The sequence below is a fragment of the Hordeum vulgare genome, chromosome 4H (genome assembly GCF_904849725.1).
Source record: "Hordeum vulgare subsp. vulgare chromosome 4H, MorexV3_pseudomolecules_assembly, whole genome shotgun sequence".
Classification (NCBI taxonomy): Eukaryota; Viridiplantae; Streptophyta; class Magnoliopsida; order Poales; family Poaceae; genus Hordeum; species Hordeum vulgare.
The window spans coordinates 19,779,618-19,795,070 of NC_058521.1; the positions used below are offsets into that span (position 1 = coordinate 19,779,618).

A 15,453-nucleotide genomic window follows, 5' to 3' on the forward strand; every position below is an offset into this window, starting at 1 on the left:
AACCAGTCTCGACAATTCATTAGTTTTTTGCAACAAAACAAATTCCTGCATCGGAAATGCTTACATCTCACATGGTTCATTCATGTTGTAGCCAAACGACACCTTCCAGCCATTCTTGCGATGTACCAGTCCGCAAAGTGCTTACATAGGATCCTCCGAAGCCCACTCAGAACAATGTGTGTGTTACCTTCATGTTTCATCTCATCGTCGTGGATGCTTGTCTCAACTGGATCCATAACAAGAAGACTTCGTTCATCCACATCCACAACATAGAAGGAAAACCCACCCATCATTGGCACAGGGAGAAACAATTGCACAAAACAAAAAATAAAGTGGGGGGGGGAGCTACACATGAGGACACACAAAGGTACAGCAGAATTTATCTTTCCATGCACTAAAACGTAGGTCATTCTCCCTGTACCTTCTTAGCCCACTGAATTTTGTAGCCTAGCTTTTGTTCATCCATCATGCTCGCTAGGAAGTCGTAGTCTGGGGAGTCGTAGTTGTTCATCAGGTGCTCCTGTGAACAACGTACTATTAATGGCAGGCAACTCATACAGTGTTAACACAGCAAGCAAAATACTAATTCATGTACGAACCACGAAGCGAATGTCGAACAGATGCCTCCACCTTATCTTGAATTTCCCATACATTTGTCCATCTTTACTCACCAGCATGCGTGAAAATGCTATCCACCCAAATGTTGTCAATGCACCGTCAGGGCCGAACTCATGTATGAAATCATAACCCACAAGCACTACCAGGTACTGCACAAGGTGCTTGAACCATTTCCTGCACAGATTTTCGTATATGATTTTTCAACTTTTTTCACGACACAGTGACAACATAAAAATCTAAAAATCAGAACCAAACGATGACCAACCTTTCGCGGTCACTCTCCGTACAATGCATCATCTTGTCATAGAAATGTAGAACATCCCTAGCGGTAGGTACAGCATGCCTAAGCCCGAATTTGCCAGGAAATACATCACCCATCTCACCTTTCACTTTAGTGCTCCCTACCCCCGATGGCAACCTCAGGTTCCTTGCCATTCTTTCTGATGCTAACAGTCCTCGGCAACCACCCTGCACACCACCTCTTCCTGTGTATGCACAATGGAATGCAACCCGCTTACATTTGTTGCACCTCAAAATGAAGGCACAATCGAAAGCACAAAAACAAGTGGCACAACATGTGATACCTATCATGTTTCCCAAACTATGAACTACCACTTAAAAATAATATCCGCCATGGGAATAGTTTTCAATTTTTTTACCTTGCATGGGATCGCCGCCTACACCAGCCCGCAGACTTGAGCTCCCACCAACATATGGCACTGCCATGTGTCGTAAAAAGTTGTCATCAACAAAACCGGAAAATTGTTTTTATTTTCAAAAAAAAAATGTGTGCACCCCTTAAATCTAACCTCTCCCCCGTTGAAAACTGTGCATACGGTTCTTCTCTTGCCGACCTAGCGTCCCAACGATTACTGCTGGATCAACTGCAGCCGTTTCCGTTTGTATTCCATCATCCGGAGTACCATATGACTTTCCTACAGCCATGCTCTTATTCAGCTGACCATCCTCGGTGGCTGACGAAACATTTGGAACAGCCGTACCACTTGCTGCAACTTGTCCCACACTTCCTGCTGCCACAACCCCTCGCACACCCGTAACAGTCCTCCGGATGTTTGTACTGCCTGTACATTATCAACAGTATTTTTTCAATTTTTCACACGGTCATATCTCAAGTCGTGTTTCTTATACTTATTTCACTCGAAAAAAACACAGGTGCACTTACCCCATTGAGGAGGCCTTCCATTGTCTTCATCACTCGCAACATTCCCGTCGCCGCTGCTGCTGTACTCGGTTGCATATCATTCGGTGGGGCAGATTGTCTCCACAACATTTGAGAACCCGACTCTTCTCTCTCGGGCGCCCACTTGCCTTCTTGTTTTCTTCTTGCTATTGAGAGTCGTACGACCAATCCCCCTTCGATGGCGTCCTGCATAAAAAAGTGCAAAACATATGTTTAGTGTTGTACCAAAATTTACAGATTAGTAAAATTCTTTTCCGCTCGACTTGGTTCGAATAAGCACCTCCTTGCACTGGTGCAGTACATATAGCAGTATGGAGGGGGAAGAAATCATTTAAGCTTGTCTGGACTACCACTTCTACAAAACAAACAAAAAACAATCACATCACATTCGGTTTTCGTAAACAAAAAGAGTCATTGTCCTGATTACGATTTCCCCTAATGCAGACGCACCTCCGCTACCCCGCCCCCTCCGTTTCACATGCCTTCGCGACCTGCTCCTTAGTCACTGCAAAAAAACGTGCACACAGATTACCAATGCGTCTGTGCCACTTCCCAAACGTCAACTTTTTCCCCCAAAAAAATATCCTTTATGTTAAATGTACCTTTCCCATCATACAGTTTTTGGTACATATCTGCAAGGCGACTATCTCGCATCACTTGGTCCTTTGCTTTGTCCTCCAGCTCTTGCTGGCACTTCCTTGCTAGCTCTTCATACTTCTTCAGTTTATAATCAGTTTCACGTTTACTTTCCTCTTCAATTTTTTGTGCCAATTCTTCATCTCTAGCTTCCTGCTCCCTTAGTCGCCTATCAATCTCCACCAGCCGGTCGTGCTCGTTCACGGAAAATTCTTCAAATGCAGGATCATCATGGCTGTCACTGTCGATGGCGTAAACAAGCACACGTGGCGCAAGCATTGACCGTGATGCTGTCATCAGAAAAAGTTTTTTTAATTACTTGTGCTCAACATTTTGCAAGACCTAATCTAACCTTTCGAAAATGCATAAATTAAGTTGGTTACATTCTCTGGTCATCTGTGTGTGAAGCTGCATAGCGTGCTCCTCGTCAATGGCAACTGCATGTTCGTATTCTGCATCATTGCCATCACTACCAGTTATTTCCACATTCCGTGTAAGACCCCCTGGAGTGATGTCGTGCATTTTGTCGATCTCATCAAGGATCTTATTCATATGGTTACCATCACCTATGAAAAACGAAAAAAACCTTCATTGTTAGTTTTGTTGATAACTAATTTTTGTCCAGATTTACGCAATGCCAATTGTACACAAACTGATGTTTTGGGTTGCAGCCAGCCAGCACACCTGATGCTTGGAAATTCTCTGCAATCCCAGCATGTGTCGTGATCTCATGCCCAACCTCACGCCTACCTCTATCTCTTGATTCGCAACCACTTCCACTAAGTGCAGTTCCTACATCAAAAGACCATTCATAAGCAGTGTCCAAAACTATTTTTTTTCCTAAACGCATTTGTTCAAACACGCGCTATGACATCTTAGGAATACATCACACCTCCTCCTCCTTCCAGCTGGATTCCTCGTTGTCTTTTGTTTCCAACCCTCGCTGTTTTTAATCGGGAGATGGCAATAGTGTAAGAAAAACCTTTTTCTGAAATACAGAAAGCGAACACATAAAACCAGCGTGTGACAGGCCCTTACACTGTCTTGGCATGAAACGAACAACGTTCCTGGACCTTCTTTCTCCCCGTTCTTCCTCGTTTTCATCACTGTCCGATGATTCCATTCCGGACTCCACTACTGCTGCCTTCTTACCCTTATCTGCAGCACTAAGTCTCCCGGAGCGACGCAAACCTGGAGACATGTTTCTCGTCGTTGCCAGAGGCGTTAATTCAACAACTGAATCAATTCCAGCCACATCTTACTCTGTACAAATATACATAATGAAAAACAGAATGGGGAAAAAGTGTCACAGTAAGTACAACAATAATACACTAATTCATTGAATTGTGTTTTTTTTGCAGGTTTGAGAAACGAGAAAAATCCCCCTACACGGGCACGCACCTGATTCAGTTCCAAGCTGTTGCGGAAGGATAGCATTCTGAACATTCATTGATATGTGGCTGCCAAAGCAATCCACCTCTTACACATCGTCCTAGAAATTTTCTCAGATTCTTAGTAACTTAGCCCATGAAAATGAACCAATTATGCGGTTCTACGGTTCTTGTAAAAACAGAGGGCTCACAAGTGTAATGTTGCTTGACGTCATAGGATGCCACAACAACTCCATGGTCCTCATGTATCCTTCTGACCTGGTCTGTAATATTTTTTACGTGCAAGTTAGTTTTTATTGAACCAGCTATATGTAATCAGTACACATGGCTTAGTTGGCGTGGGGGTGGGGGACTATGGTGTCCACTTACTCTGTAAGCACTCGGATTTTTCTTGAGCAGCTTAACCAGCTTCAAAACTTGATCATGTGTATAAGCTGCAATCCTTGGTGCAAGGTTTGAATGTAAATTGTGCCTCCCAAAATCCAGCCAATCCAGAACGAAGTACTGCACAAACAGCCAACAACAAAAGGCGTCAAACATTTTTTCCGGTCATATAAAGCATAGAAATGCATGGTCACAATGATTGAGTCAGAAAGCAACAACTCACTTTCATGAAAAGTGGATTCCCACCCACGATAGAAGTATCCATTCCAGCGCGAGTATGTCACCATGCAACCTATTTGCTGCCCTCCTGGCTATCTCCACGGCGTATGCACCCGAGTTGTACGTCCCTATTTTTGAGGGATCTTGTACGACCAACAATATCTACTCTGGTATGACTTGGACGGATTGCCTTGGACCCATGTATGTTGCGCAAACCACTATGGTCACAGCAACTAGAAATGCAACGGTGTCAACTCAGTTCATGCAACAAGGGTTGATTCGGCTGATAACACCCCTGCAATCCTGCACACTAACCGTGCCACTACTCGACAGCTGTAAGAACCTTCTTATATTAGCCATGAATTCAGATTTGTCCTTCTTTGCTGCAAACTCCACAAGCTTAGCCCTACCAGAGACACCCAAGATTCTCACCGCATCCCTAACCATGATTTTTCGTCTCTCACCGTCCTCAAAAACAAAGTTCATGTTCCTATAGTCCACCCTAGCTAGCAGACTTGCATAGAATTTACGATCTACTGCCCCTGCATACCGACTAGTTAGTACACTAGCTAAACCTGTTGGGAGAGCTATGGTGTAGAAGACGGGCCCGATGTTGAGGATGGGGGCAGTAGCGAACATGCTTGAGTACTTTGACCCGCTGCGCAGCTAAACCAGGGGAGCGCCGTTCCCGGACGCCACCATGGCCAGGCTTCCCCACTTCTTGTTTCTCTTCCTCCGGCTAGATCCACCCGGCTCTTCGGAGTCCGCCACCGATCGACGTCGCCTCCGGCTGCCGTGAGCGTCACCAGTCGTCATCCTAGGTCCTGCGATCAAACAAGTAACGGCACACAACAAAAAGCTCAGGTCACACCTGAGCTCTCCAAGCAATAAAGATGGTAGGGAATAGAGAGATGGAGGAGCAGATTCGGGACTCAAAGACGGGAGCTTCTGCGCCCGCTACTCACCGCTGAACTCGCCACTCCAGCCAGCTGGCAGCAGATTTGCGCCGCTTTTTCCCCCTGGAGCAGTGAAGAAACGTAGCAGTGTAGAAGGTGAGGAGAGAAGTGGGGAGTGGGTGGTGGACTGATGCAGTACCGCGCAGCGATCTCACCGAAGAAGGGAAAAAACTATCACGTTTCTCTACAGTGTCCTGCTGCCACCTGACAGCTTTTTCATGTACAGTGACCAAAGATGTATTTACATTTTCTCCTACCAACAATTTTCAATGCAGCTGTAGATATTTTTGGGTTCCATGGGTGGGAACTTTCCCGCGCTCGACTGGGGGTGCACCACGCAGCTTCCAGCGACATCTTTCTTTAATTTTTATTTGTCCTAATTTTTCCCCGTCACTTTGCTGCATTGTTTTGTTAACCTATGTCTTATTTTCCGTCTGGTCCGCATATGACCCCGGGAGCACTACACAAAAAACAGATTTCCATCTGTGTTTAGGCCATGTGCAAAAAAGCTAGTTCACACCTGTTGTTGCTTGGGACCAGCACGACACAAGTCACACGTTTCTCCAACTGGAAACGAGCAAACGTTCGGTACGAGCCCCAGTTCTCGCTAGTAACGACAGAAAATGAAGAGAATGTTCCTCCCCAGCAACCACACAATGACCCATACAACGGTCTCGCGCGCTGGTCCACACCGGCCTCGTGCCCATGCCTTTTGTGTGGAAAGCCCTGCGTTGCCACAACCAACTTTTTTGCATTGACCATTCTGAGGGGCACCACCCACCATGCAAACCTCTACAGTAGACAACATGCATGTAACATGCAAAACAGTGCCGCCCGTGCGGATAAAATAGTAGTACCCACGTACACGCGAAATGCATGAACACGTAACAACATTCACTAATACACCTTACTAATCCCGAAGACCACACACTTCGGCTCTCACGAAGGACACACCTACACACTTATTTTTCTACGATGGTCGCCTTATAATATACACACATCCCACCAACAGAGAACCACATCTGCATGCACACGGCACAAGCCACCTACGCTTGAAGTTACTGTCATCTAAACAAGCCTGGGACGCTTTGCTGGCGGGCCCACTACTTCTTCCTCTCCATCCTCTTCCTCAAACACGCTGTCTGGAGCTTCGGACTGCCGATCATCCTCATAGGCAACTACATCGGCAAGGTCGACGAAGAATCCCACAGCTCGGTCGTGCTCGCCGGTACCCTCCACTCTCCCCAGTCCCGCAGCCATAGCGTAATCAGCGACGTCGTCAGTCGCATCGGTTGCGCAAAGTCCAACCCCGGGAGAACAACAACTGAACGAGGAGCTCTGCTTGTACGCATGCAAAGACGAGAAGCACAAGTTAGCAAAGCGCTCATGCATTCGTAAAAATAAGAAATCACCCGCACGGGGGCAGCGCACCTGGAAAGATGCACTGGACAGGGCCGGCTGGGCATGCTCGCTTGACTCGTCGCTGACGACCTGGTTGACACTTTCTGCCGAAGCCGGTCTGGTCATCCTAACCTGAAACTCCAAAAAAAGAGTCCAGAACTTTAACAGGAGTGCAATATCATCAAGAAGATCAAAATCTGCACCTAACAAAATGGAACGAGTGCACCCCCACACACCTGATGATCCCTTCCTAAACCAGCCGCATTGGTGATTGTTGTCATAGATGAGACATACTGAGCGCTGGACGGTGCCTCCATCAGTACAGGGGAGCTTGGCTCTGGGGGAAACTAATTTTCCTTATCGTACCCACCTCCCAGCTAGCACATGTTGTACTAAACGCTTCCCTTTTATAGATAGGTGCACACTGCCCTCCCGCTCAGCTTGTTCGAAATTTCAAAAATACAAACCGCATGCGGATGGACACATGGCATTTGGGCACCTGTGTTTTTTGACAAATGTCATGCACACCCACTAGGTCTTGCGCCAGCATGAGGTAAAACAAGCAGAATGGTTTTTACAAAATCCAAAAAATAGTCACACCCCCCACACGTATAATCCATACCTTTTTTGCACCAGTATTAGGGAAAAATTGCAATTTTTTTCACACACTGCAGCTTTTCCCTAGCTCGAAAAACTTAACGAGTTTTGCTCGATGACAAGTACGGCAAAATCCACAGAAACTTCTACCAAAGCATCTGTAGTGTACAACACCATAGAAAAATGCAAAAGGAAATAACTCATTATTCTGCACAACGCACATAAAAATTCTATGTAAAAAACATTTCTTTTTACTCGATGATACATTACCGAACAAAGACATAAACAAGTTCAGGCTCAAACAATCGTTTTCAGTAACTAACATAAATTTTACCCCCCTACAACCCCCCTGCTACCCTAAGTTCCATCGTCTTGTTGCATGTGTTACGCCGGTGTCCCTCCAGACCACAGTTCTTGCACCTACCAGGTTTCCTTGGCTGCTTCGGCATGTCTCCATGGTCCGGGCACGTGGTACGTTTGTGTCCTTGCCTGCGACATATCGTGCAAAACCTGGTCCTTTTTCTTAGCCCTTCGTAAGGAGCCTTCTGCCTGCTCGTTGTTGGCTGACCTATTTCTTTCCTTCTAGCTGGAGCCAACAGCCCATCGAGGTGGTTGCTCGTCCTCGAAACTGAATCATTATCTGCAAGGGTTGCCAAACCTCCTGATGCATTATCTATCTGCTCAAAATCCTTACCCACTGGGGCGGCCTGATTCAACGCGCCTCCTTTGTCCGCAATCCTGTCTTCAAGACCAAGACCATCCCTATTTTCTGCATATGGCATCATTACGGACAGATTAGACTTAAATAAGTCCATCAATTGATTGTATGCTTCAACGCTAGTGTCCCCCAGCCGAACTAGTTCCATCGCATGCATGTACATCGCAAAGTGCCTGTAAGAGAAAGGGTTGTTCTGCATGTTGTCCTTTTGATACTGAACTAGGTGTGCAGGTAGCACATCCCTAGCGTCCTTCGTCCACCTCTTCACAATATGTTTTGCTGGTATTTCCTTAGCACAAATGTAGTCTAGTACCTGCAAAAACCACACACAGAATTTGACACCATCACCACAAAAATAGAAACTCAAAAAACACAGATCACGACTGAAAAAAACAGCATCATTTTGTAGGTGGCACAAACCTTCAGCACATGGCTGCAAAGCAGCCCCATGTGTGCAAACTGGCCGCACTCACACTCAAACTCTTCACCACCATCTAGCATGGTGACCTTGTAAGACCCTCTACACCACTTCTCCCTCTTCTCCGCCTCACTGTGTATTGCAACATAAGTCTTGTGTTTCTCAATCTCCTCCACCTGATAGGCCCCACACTCATACAATATATGTCCAAATTGTTCAAACATTTCCCTCGTATATATTTTGCTGGCATGCCTCTCGATAGCTAAGTTCGCTCTCATCAACGGTCTCCCCTGCAGAAAATCATAGACAACAGGAACAGTAATCTAATCAGACGTATGTTCACACACCATGGAAATTATAGGTTTGTATAAGTTGATTTAAAATACTTACAACTCGTGTGCGCTTCTCCTCAAAATTCTCCTCCGATTCGCGGTCAAACTGGAGCCGCATGTACTTTTGGACAAACATATGCATGGGGCAACCAGGGGCACATAGTTCTTCAACATGTGGTTTGCACTTTCACTCCTTTGGGTACTTGTCATTTTTGCACAAAAAACTCCCTTGAAATAAGGCTTAGCCCACTTCCTCCTAATCTCATACAGTTGTGTCATGTACGAATGCCCCTTCAGCTTGTACTTATCCAGCAGCATCTCCCAACCTTTCTCAAACTCGTCCTCCGTCAGCATATGGTTTATCACTTTATAAAATTCAGCTCTGAAATCGCTTTTCTTAGCGTACAGAGCTCCCAAAGACTCCTTCACCTTCTTCAGCACATGCCATTTGCACCACCTGTGTGCTGCATTTGGCATAACCCTCTTTATAGCCAGCTCCATAGCACGGTTCTGGTCTGCACTCAAAAGTTCATATTGTCAGAAAATTCATCACCAAAAAAAATTACATGAACCCGCGACCAGCAACTAGGGGGGGGGGGGGGGTTGGTCGTGGTGGGGGAAGGCGGGGGGGGGGGGTGGTTTCATTAACAGTACCTGTCAGTATCGTCATGGGTGGAGTGCCTCCCACCATCCTAATGAATTCAGAAAAAACCCACACAAAGCTATCTTCTGTCTCGTCACAAATGAGCACGCCCGCCATAATAACACTTTGGAAGTGGTTGTTCACACCAACAAAGAGCCCAAACGGCATGTCATAAAGGTTCGTCCGGTAAGTTGTGTCGAAGGTTATGACGTCGCCAAAGAACGAGTACTGAAGCCTGCTGCTGCCTGATGCCCACATCAGGTTCTTTATCCTACCATCACTGTCAGCCTGGACTCTGTATGTAAAATGAGGATCCTTAGCTCCAATCTCCGCAAATACATCCATCGTCTTCCTCACATCGTCCTCCGTGTGGTCCCTGTTAATCTGGCCACATAGGGCACGCAAAGACCTCTTCGTGAAAGGCACATTCTCCATCGAACCGAAGAAACCTCCAATAATACTATACACCTTCGCCAAATTCACGTTGTTCTCCCTCAATTTTTTCACAAGGTCTCGCGTGTAAACATCTATGTGTTCGTGCGATGGCCAATGCATTGTTTCACCGTAATTGGGGGACAGCGAGTGGTTGTGCGTATCTCTATGCTCTGCGATGTACCATCCGTTGTCCTCCGCACACAATAACCTTATCAGAGCAGGGCACTCACACCGACATGACCTTGTGTTCTCAACACCCGCTTTCCCCTGCAAAAACATGTTTCCAGAAATAGATATTCTCATTTTTTTATAAGGGACCGTTTACTTTTTATAAATCACTACGGATGGAATCTGGCGACATGGGTACTCACCGAGCAGCCACAAACTATTTCTTGCATACATTTCGTCCTCTTGACATTTAGCCGGCTCTTCCCATAACGTATCCCAAAACCTTTCTCCCACGAATACAAATTATAGAAATCATAGGCCTCCCCCACTGAGTCGAAGCTTGTCCCAGTAGTGGGTGTTATCACGCTGTCGGTTGGATTCTCAGCACAGTTACGAACAGCTCTTTCAAAAGCACTCACACGGCTAGGGCAAGGCGCTCTACTGGGGGCTGCAACACCAATCCTCAACGTGCAACCAATTTTTTTAAACTCTCATTTTTTGCAGATAAAAAAACTGTGTGATGTCTTACAATTTTTAGTAGCAGAAGGTGACATTCAAAAAAATATTGGTTCAGCATGACAAGTTATTTTGGCATTACCAAAAAAACTACCACACGAAACCAAATAAGCCTCGTAATACTGGGATGACAGACTTACAAAAAACAGACTGATCTCGCAGAAGTTTACTACCCCTAGCTGACATTTCTAAAAATACAGATACACCATCACAGCTTAAACTAGCAGTTCCCAAAAAAAGAGAAATGACTAACCTTTATGACAATTATTCCCGTTCTATGACTGTATCGTACGGTTTGTTTTTCATTACTGCTATCACAAAAAGTTCAGTTGGGAATACCAAACAAATGGCTATTTTTTAGGACAAGTATTCCTGTTAACAATTCTGTGGCATGGCTCTTTCTTTCATGTCTGATAGCACACACAACTCTCCGCCGGTTACAAAAATTACTTAACGCCGCTTTACGTGCAAAAATTGGCACAAATTCGAACCGCTAACCTCATTGTCCACCCAGGCGCCCGTGGATTTATCTTCCGTGTCGACATCTCACAGGTAGGAGGTGAGTTATCTCTCCTCTCCGCAGCCGCTTCGCTGTGCGGCAAGATCTGGTCATCAGGCGACACAGCCGCTTGGGGCTCCACGCAAACCACTCCCGTCAACGCGAACTCATCCTCCATCAGCATATCCTCCACAGGCGGCTCCGCCGTAAGCCGCTCCGCCGACGCTGATAGAGGCATCAAACTTTCCCCAACTTCCTCCAAGAAAGCGGATCTGCTACATAACAAAACACAGCCATTCCCAAAAAACAGGGAAAGACCGACGAGATTTAGGACCCATGGGGGGATAATGTGTGGACCATCTAGATTTAGAACTAACATGTGTATTGGCTGCATCAAGAACTCCATCCTGCTCACCGCCGTCGCCTCCAGCAGCTTCCACGAGATACACCCTGCGAGGAATACCGTGTCCGCTCGAAGCAACCAGAAACGTACTTGGTCTTACCAACCTGAGTCAGAAATAACTATCCTAGGCCACGGGCCAGACGTGGACACCAATTCTGAACCGCGGCCCACACCACCGGCGCAAAACGTCCGTCTCCCGACCGTTAATGCAGAGGTCCACCCCGCTGTCACCTCGTGCCCGTATTTTGCTACAGTCCCATTATTTTCCATGCGAACCGGCCACCCCCTACACATTTATGCACCAGATCTTGATGCACTACTAACCGCTGCAGATAACGAGCTCATATGAGCTCGAGCGCAATTACTCTGCGTCCCCTTTATGCACACTACCTTACCCTAATCATTCTCAATCTCCGGTACCGACTCCCTTTAGTCCCCGGAGCTAGCACCATGCAAAAAACTTGCTTCTTACGTTATATTTTTTCCAACAGGAATATGGCTTCTCATGACATCAGATGAATGTAAAGACCATGAGAAAGGTGTGATAGCACCCGGGTGCCTAGGCACCCTCTATGAACAGTAAAATCAAAATAAATAGGAAACAAAATCAAAAAATCTGAAACTTTGCAGCATCAAAGATGATCAAACTTTATACATTTTTGCAAATTATCATGCCAAAATATCTTGTAGAGAAATATGTACAAACAAGTTTCAGATTTTGATGCTAAAAGTGCTCAAAACTTCAAGCACTGAAAATTTGCAAACACCTACAAAGTTTCATCATCATTGATGCTGCAAAGTTTCAGAATTTTTTGATTTTGATTTCTATTTTTTCGATTTTACTGTTCATAGAGGGTGCCTAGGCACCCGGGAGCTAAAATCCACTCTCACCATGAGCTAAAAATCCACTCTCAAAGACCATTTATCTTTTACATGTATACTAACAGTAAGAGGCTTTTCCTAGAAAACCACACTTTTTCCTATCTCATTGGCCAAAACAAGTTATTTTGCCTTTCATGTACCACAGTACCAAACCATCAACGAGATCGTATTGCCCTCTTTTGTATTTGCAGGTTCATATGTCAAAATCATTGCAAGTACTACTTTCAATTCAAATTTCCCTTTTGCTATACTTTTTTTTGAACAAAAAAAGTATCTGCTACAGATAAATTATATTAGCTATTCTCACTCCTACATTATCTTATCCTCATTAAATCTGTATGCTATGGCTTTCTACCATTACATAATGTCCTGATTACATCTACACTGTATTTATGCAGCTACATCATCAGTGGGTGGCTTTGTGCTTCTTGTGTTGATGGTGGCTAACACACTCTATCTTTACTGAAGACAAGAAATAACAAAGAGATGGTACATTTGAAGGTTGACATGTTTAACAATGTGAAATAACAACAACATACAATGTGGATCAAAGCCTTCCTTTGGCATCATGGCAAAACAAAACAAAATTCTGGGTTGTCTTTAGTTACAGCATATTATAGATGTAATTCCGAACTAAATTCATAAGAACATCTGCCTCAATTATTAAACATGGTTCTTCTCTAAGACATTGTGCAAGATTAAATCAGGGTTTTCGTGAGAAAGATAAATTTACCTATCCTGCTTGTCTGCTAGGATGAAAATCCTCATTCGACAGATGGCCCAACAAGCATTAACACAATAAACAAAGAGCTGATTTCTTTAACTAAAAAAGCAAATAGGATCCCCCAATGAATTTAGAAACCTCGCTAGGCACCCATGGCAGACTTTTAACCCTCTTGGATGTTGATGATCCATTCTCCACCAAGATCCTAGACAAAATGTCAGCTTGCTTTGAGTATCCTCCAGCTTCTAAGCTATCCATCAAAGCATCACAGCCCTCCTGGTCTACAACACCTCCTTCGTGCTTGATCTTGCAGAGCATGTAGTAGGCTGGCAATGTCTTCTCCTCGCTATACAGGGCTTCCAGGACTTTGTCATAGGTTGAGAAGCTAACTTCGAAGTTCCGGTCCAACGCAAAATCAGCCAGCTTATGTGCCTCCATCACTTTGTCCTTCTGGCAAAGGGAAACAAGCAACTTATCTAGATCAGGCATAAGCAATTTTTGTCCTTCTCCCCCACGCCGGCCCCCTCCCCGCGGCTCCCCCTTCCGGCGCCGCCCCCACCACCACCACCAACTCTCTCAAGGTGAGCTTTTTTTCCTATTTTTTCTGTTTAGGTTTAGGGTAATTAGTGCTTGGTTTAGGTTAGTGCTAGGTTTAGGTTTAGGTTTAAATTTAGATAATTAGAAGAAGAAGAAGAAAGATGAAAAAAATAAGAAGAAAAGAAGAATAATTAAGTAGAAGAAGAGGAAAAAGGAAAAAGGAAGAGCAGGAAGAAGAAGAAGAAGAAGAGGAGGAGGAGGAGAAGAAGAAAAGAAGAAGAAGAAGAAGAAAAAGAAGATAAGGGGAGAAGAAGAAGTGGAGGAGAGGGAGGAGAAGCAATAATAAGAAGAAGAAGAAGGATAACAAGAAAAAGAGGAGAGGGGAAGAAGAAGAAGAGGAAAAAGCAAAAGAAGAAGGATAAGAAGAGGAGGAGGAGAATAAAAAAGAAGATGAATAAAAAGAAGAAGAAGAAAAGGAAGAAAGGAAGAAGCGGAAGAAGAAGAAGAAGAAGAAGAAGAAGAAGAAAAGGAAGAAGAGGAAAAGGAAGAAGAGAAAAAAAAAGAATAGGAAGAAGTAGAAAACGACACCACGACACCCTGACATGACACCCCGACACCCTTACACGACACCCCGACACCCCGACACGACGCCCCGACACCCTTACATGATACCCCGACACCACGACACAACACCAGGCACCTGCACCCGCGTGTGGCGACGGGAAGATGCCACTGATAGATCGCCATTACAATCCCCCACACAACTGTTAATACGTCGCCCCCGACGCCAGTCACCCCCACCTCCGACACCGCTTCGGCCTCCTGTTGACTAAAAAGGTCCTCTTCGGCCTTCCAGAGGCCGACTGGGTCATTGTTTTGTAAATTACGAGTTAGGTCATATATTTTTCGATTTTTTTATAAAAAACAAAATATTTGTGTTGATCGGGTGGATATACATATGCAGTTGTTTTATCGCTGCGAGGGTCTGGTGTTCGACGACCTCCCCGTGCTTTCGATGAGCTTCGCCCCTGCGTTCGTGGGTGAGCTCAAATGACATCTCCTCCTCCCCCCTCCATTTGCTCTGTGCCGGTCTTCGTGCCGATGAAACTTGCTAGATATAGGTACATTAAATCATCAGTATGCGTGACCAGTATGTGTCTCCCATTCAAAAGGTCATTGTTATAAATATGCATGCATCTGCATATATTTATAACCATGGTTCTTCTGAATTGTCCATTGTTATCCATGGACAGCCCGAGTATGTGTATATTGGATTCGCTTTCCCATATGCTCTACTCCGGATCTGATGCATAATTTTGTCAGTGCCTCCTTGTCGTTCTCCGGGGTCAGATCCTCTCTATTTATTGCCAAGACGTGTATCAGGAGAACAACAGGGAGGTGCTGCCGAAATTTTGCATCGGATTCGAAGCAAGGCAGGGGAAAATGAACCCAAGCTACATATATTTGGGTGGAATTAGGACCTATCTTTACCTATTAGCGTGTTAGTTGCATGGACGTAATAAAACTGACAAACTTGATTAACTAATGAATATATTGTTGGAATTATGCCCTAGAGGCAATAATAAATATAGTTATTATTATAATTCCTGTATCAACAAAATCGTTTATTATCCATGCTATAATTGTATTGAATGAAGACTTATATACATCTGTGGATACATAGACAAAACACTGTCCCTAGCAAGCCTCTAGTTGGCTAGCCAGTTGATCAAAGATAGTCAGTGTCTTCTGATTATGAACAAGGTGTTGTTGCT

The 15,453-nt window shown here is 44.9% G+C and overlaps 1 long non-coding RNA gene and 1 pseudogene across 1 annotated transcript; both read right to left on the reverse strand.

Moving 5' to 3' along the window:
* Positions 1–1,811: 1,811 nt before the first annotated feature.
* On the reverse strand, positions 1,812–2,324 carry LOC123447525. Its single transcript, XR_006631513.1, has 3 exons — positions 2,270–2,324; positions 2,100–2,174; positions 1,812–2,005 (listed from the first exon to the last, which is right to left on the reverse strand). It is a non-coding gene; the product is annotated as an uncharacterized LOC123447525 (long non-coding RNA).
* A 5,316-nt stretch (positions 2,325–7,640) lies between these two features.
* LOC123451057 lies at positions 7,641–11,206 on the reverse strand (annotated as a pseudogene).
* Between the last annotated feature and the right edge of the window lie 4,247 nt (positions 11,207–15,453).